The sequence below is a fragment of the Dipodomys ordii genome, unplaced genomic scaffold (genome assembly GCF_000151885.1).
Source record: "Dipodomys ordii isolate 6190 unplaced genomic scaffold, Dord_2.0 Scaffold62, whole genome shotgun sequence".
NCBI classification, from domain to species: domain Eukaryota; kingdom Metazoa; phylum Chordata; class Mammalia; order Rodentia; family Heteromyidae; genus Dipodomys; species Dipodomys ordii.
Genome location: NW_012267278.1, coordinates 8,889,263 through 8,895,358, shown reverse-complemented (window position 1 = coordinate 8,895,358; position 6,096 = coordinate 8,889,263).

Below are 6,096 nucleotides of genomic sequence, written 5' to 3'. Positions count from 1 at the left end.
GCCTCTTGGGTAGCTAGGATTACAGGTATGAGCCACTGTCATTGGTTCCAAGGCAGAACTTTACAGGAGTAATTTTTAATGTTTCTACAGTCAGGAATCCTTGACAGTTAAAGGATATTCTCAGTACACTTTTGTTACCTATATCAAGGGTTTCCAGAACCTTAGAGCTGTCTATGGATCTCAAAGATCTCAAAGGCTGGGCCTGCTTTTTAGTCAGGAAAGAACCATAGTCTTAGGAGATGTGAGTCCTACACCTGTGTGGTTCTGCCCTGCAAAGGAGAAACAAGGACTCAAATCTAGTTCAAATCCATATTTAATCTTGAAATTCCATGCCTCCATTCTCAACTTTGCTACCACACTGTCTTAAAAACATATCTTTTTCTTTGGGTGCAAATGGTGTTTTTGTCTCTTAGACAGTGGTTCTTTATATGAGTTGAATCCTTTTCTCATGGAAATACAAGAGGTTTGTTGTACTCATCACAGATTCTTTTGCTTGATTTTCATGAAAACAGTCAGTGACAGGATGGTTTTGACAGAAAGGATTTGTATCATTTGTAGCCCATTAGTAATAGCCAATTAAGAGGGTCCCTTCAAAAGGAGTTACATTGTAAGTTAATAAAAGCAATTATGTGTTGGTTACTCCAACACTTTCATTTAGTCTTTCCATTTTTATTTACATGTTATTTTTTGATATTCAACTATTTCTGTAGCCTATAATGATGTGCTGTGACTGTGGACACCACACCAGTCTAAGTATAAAAATTATTTCTAGTAAGTATGATTTGAACTTGTACATGGTTTCAAGTGGTTTCAAAATCACTCCTTAATGCTGCTCAATGGTGTGTTCATTCCAAGTCAGTAGTAACACAAATGCTAACACACATTGAAAAGCAGTATTTATGGACATCTACCCAGAACATCACAAGCCTCGATAGCATAAAGACATTTGCACATCCATGTTCACTGATACACTATTCACAATAGCCAACTCAGGGAAACAGCCCAGAACCCCTAAAATAGATGAGTGAATCCAAAAAATGTGGTCCCTATACACAATGGAATTTTATGCAGCCATTAGAAAGAATATTAAATTATTTTCAGGGCAATAGATGGACCTAGAAGAAATCATGTTAAGCGAGGTAGGCCAAGCTCAGAGAGATTACACAGCACATATTTTTTCTCATATGTGAAAGATAGATATAACACACTGGGACATGATAAACTACATAGGACTCAACAGTCACATAGTGAAAGAAAAGGAGGATATACTTAGGAGAGGAACACGAAGTCTCAACGCCTATGTTCCTCCAATCATGTAAAATAATATTTATCAAATGAACTCCAGGATACAGAAACAAGGTGTTTTTTTCTTTGTTGCTATTTTTGTTTACTTTTTGTTTTATTTATTCATTTATCTGTCTTTGAAAGAGTATGGAGGCACAGAAATGGAGGAACAAAGGTTGGACAAAGACAGCAATAGTACCCACTAGACATTATATTGAAAATGAACTATACACCTTGGTAGGGATGGGAGGGAAAAACTGGGAGTAAGGGAAGGGGTGACACTGTCAAAAAAGAAATGTACTCTTTACTTGACTGTAACTCCTCTGTGAATCACCTTTATAATAACAATAAATAATTTTAAAACAAGAGTATTTATCTCACTTAATAAAGGTTATATCTGTCAAACAAACAGCCAGTATCATAATAAATGTGGAAACACTAAAACCATTTTCTCTAAAATCCGGAATAAGGCAAGGATGTCTGTTCTCTCTACTCCTCTTCAATACAGTGTTGGATTCCTGGCCAGGATAGTAAGGCAAAACAAAGACAGAATAGGGATTCACATAGGGAAAGAAGTCAAACTATCCCTATTTGTAGATAACATGATCTTATAGCTAAAGGACCCAAAAGATTCTGTCCCCAAACCCCTAGAGCTGACTAATAATTTTGGCAAAGTTAGCAGGATGCAAAATTAACTGACAAAAATCAGCAGTCTTTCTGGATACCAACAATGTACAATCAGAGAGAGAAGTCAGGAAAAGAATTCTGCACAAGCTTCAAAGAAATCTGGGAATTAACCTAACCAAGAGCAAAAGACCTTTATAGTGAAGTTATAAAAATTAGAAGAAATCAAAGTTGACATCAGGAAATGAAAAGACCTTCCATGTTCATGAATAGGTGAAATATTGTGAAAATATCCATACTGCCAAAAATAATCCACAAATTTAATGCAATCCCTATTAATATCCAAATGAAGATCTTTACCAAGATAGAGAAAATAATCCAAAAATTCATATAGAACAACAAAACACCTCAAATAGCCAAAGCAATTTTAGTTTTAAAAAAAAAAGCAATGCTGGTATCACAATCCCAGATCTCAAGCTCAACTACAAAAACAGCTTGGTATTAGCACAAAAAAATAGACCCGAAGATCAATGGATCAGATTAGAAGACCCAGAAATAAAAGCATATATTTAGTTATCTGATGTTTGATAAGGGAGCCAAATATACGCAGTGAAAACAGATAGTCTCTTCAATAATTGGTGGTGGGAAAACACAAAATCCATATTCAAAAAACTAAAAGTAGATCCACGTTTGTCATCATTAACTAATATCAACTCAAAGTGACTGAAGACTTCAACATCAGACCTGAAACTTTGAAATTACTACAAGAAGGAATAGAAGAAACACAAGAACATAGGCATAGGCAGAAACTTTTTGAAAAGTCTCAGGGACATAGCAGATAGGATGGAACTTGACAAATGGGATTACATCCAAATTAAAATTTTCTGCATATGAAAAGGTAAATAAATAAAAGTTTCTGCACAGCAAAAGACATAAACTAGAAAGACAGCCAATAGACTGAGAGAAGATCTTTGCCAGCAATACATCCAACAAAGGCCTAAATCCAAAATATACAAGGAGCTCAAGAAATTAACCTTTCCCAAAGCTAACAAACCAATCACTAAATGGGCAAAGGAGCTAAGGACATAAAATGGCAAAGAAAAACATGAGGAAATCCTCAAAATCCTTGAAAAGGAAATGCAAATCACAACTACTCTGAGATTCCATCTCACGCCAGTTAGATTGGCCAACATCATGGATTCAAACAACAAGTGGCTGGTGGGGATGTGGGGAAAAGGAACCTTATTTCACTATTGATGAGAATGTAAACTAGTACAACCACAGTGGACAGCAACTTGAAGGTTCCTCAAAAAATGAAACAGGAATCTTCCCTATGACCCCGTCATACCACTCTTGGGCATTTACCCGGAACATCATGAGCCAGGATATGATAAAGACATTGCTGCACTCTTCACAATAGCCAAGTTACAGAAACAGCCCAGATGTCCTACAGTAGAATGAGTGGATCCAAAGACTGTGGTATCTATATACAATGGATTTTATGCAACCATTAGAAAGGATATCATATCAGTTGCAGGGAAATGGATGGACCTAGAAGAAATCGTATTGAGGCAAACCAAGCTCAGAGAAACAAATGGTGCATTTTTTTTCTCATATGCAGAAGCTAGATCTAAAATACTGGAACATGTGGCTTAGTGGTAGGGTACTTGCCTAGCATGCATGAAGCCCTGGGTTTTAAAAAGTTCCTCAGTACCACATAATCAGAAAAAGCAGAAGTGGTGCTGTGGCTCAAGTGGTAGAGCCTTGAGCACAAAGAGGCCCAGGGACAAAAACCAGGCCCTGAGTTCAAGCCCCAGGACTGGTAAAAGGTAAATAAATTACTGCAATGTGGTAATTTTTCAGGACTTTACACATACTCTTAGGGGAGGAACCCAAAGGCACAATGCCTCTTTTCCTCTGATCATATAAAATAATGCTTATTGAAATGAACTCCAGGAAATGGAAACAAGAGGATTTTTTCCTTTTCTTTTTGTCTTTTTTATTCATTTGTCTTTGAAGGGGTAATGGAAGGCACAGAAATAGAGGGCTAACGGTACAGCAGTGAACTATACAACTTGTAGGTGGGGACAGGAGGGAAAAACTGGGAAGGGATGACACTGTTCAAAAAGAAATGTGCTCATTACCTGGCTTATAAAACAGTAATCCCTCTGTATATTACCCTTATAGTAACAATTTTAAAAGAGGGTATTGAAAAGTGTCCAAAATTGGGCTCAGAATGTGGCTTAATGGAATGCTTGCCTAGCATTCATGAAACCCTGGGTTTGATTCCTCAGTACTACATAACAGAAAAAGCCAGAAGTGGCACTGTGGCTCAAGTGGTAGAGTGTTAGCTTTGAGCAAAAGCAGCTAAGGGACAGTGCCCAGGCCCCGAGTTCAAGCCCTAGGGACTGGCAAAAAAAAAAAAAAAGTGTCCAAAATATTTACCTTTTTGATTAACTTTTTTTTTTTTTGCCAGTTCTGGAGCTTGAATTCAGGGCTTGGCCATTGTCCCTGAGCCTTTGTGCTCAAGGCTAGTGCTCTACCACTTGAGCCACAGCTCCACTTCTGGCTTTGCTGCTTAATTGGAGATAAGAATCTCAGACTTTCCTGCCTGGGATTGCTTTTGAACCATGATGTTCAGATCTCAACCTCCTGAGTAGCTAGGATTACAGTCATAACAATTTTTTAATGTGTAATATTTTAACTGCATGTTTTTCTTTGATTTATCATTAATATGACAGTGAAAACTGTGTATGGATATTCAAGATCTTTAAAGTATTTTATTGTTATAATTAGTACTACAGTTGTTTTAGTAATAGAAGGGTTATAAAGCCTGGCTTCACCTAAACTTTTATATCAATTTTAACTTTCATTGATGATCCTTGCCTGAATCAGTCAATATTTCACTGTAGACAATATAAGTATTTTAAATTTTCCATATGAGTGACTGAATAATAGTTCAAGGAAGAGCACTGGTGGCTCATACCTGTAATCCTTGCTACTCAGGAGGCTGATATCTGAAGATTAAAGTTTAAAGTCAGCCTGTGCAGGAAACCAAAAAGGCAGTGGTGGTGTTAGGACTCACTCAAGTGAGGGTACCAGTCTTGGGCAAAAAAGCTCGGGGCCAGTGGCCAGGCACTGAGTTCAAGTGCTAGTACTGGCACCACAAAAAAAAAAGTGAGGATAGGGTAAAAAGGAATAAAGGTATCTAAAATGTGAGAATCAGTTGTGGATTCCTATACCATTCTCTTGTTTTATGGGTGTGCATGATTTTTGAGTTGGATCTAATAAGGAAGCTATTTATTCAACACTTAATTTATAATGGTTGTATGTGCTAGATATTACACTAAAAAATATAGATATGATGCAGATCTTACATCTCAACTAACTCCTTCCCTTTCCTTTTTTTTTTTGCGGGGGGCGGGGGACAGTCGTGGGCTTGAACTCTAGGCCTGGGTGCTGTCCCTCAGCTCTTCAGCTCAAGGTTAGCACTCTACCACTTGAGCCACAGCACCACTTCTGGTTTTCTGGTGATTAATTAGAGCTAAGAGTCTCACAGACTTTCCTGCGCAGGCTGGCTCTGAACTGTGATCCTCGGATCTCAGCCTGCTGAGTAGCTAGGATTAGAGGCATGAGCCACTGGCACCCTGCCTCCCTTTACTTTTTGCTATGGGTCCCACGGTAGCCTCAAACATCTATGTATCCCAGCATGGCCTTGAACCTGTGATCCTCTTGCCTCACCCTACATGCTTAAAACAGCTTTCTAACAGAAAGTTAAGGGTACTAAAATGTTACAAACATCCTGGATAGTAATAAATACAAGGTAGCAGAGGGGAGGGGAAAGAATGCAATGGAGATGGCTTTAAGCCATGAATATTAGTTCTTCCTGGGAGGGAGTCACAAGTTGATTTTAATGTCTGAATCTAAACCCAGGACATAGTTAATAACCCATTTGTTTTCCAACAAAATAAGATGTAAAGAAAAATAATACATGTTATCTTCCCAAGTGTAAGTAATAGAAAATTGTAATTGGTTTTTATCAGGCAAGAGTACTACTGAATTAACAAAAAAGATTCCATATTAAGTTAAAATAAATAACAAAACATATTCATGTAAATGCATGTGGGGAAATATGTAATGTATAAGATGAAATGAAATATGCAGATTTTACTTGTAAACTAAAAGCTA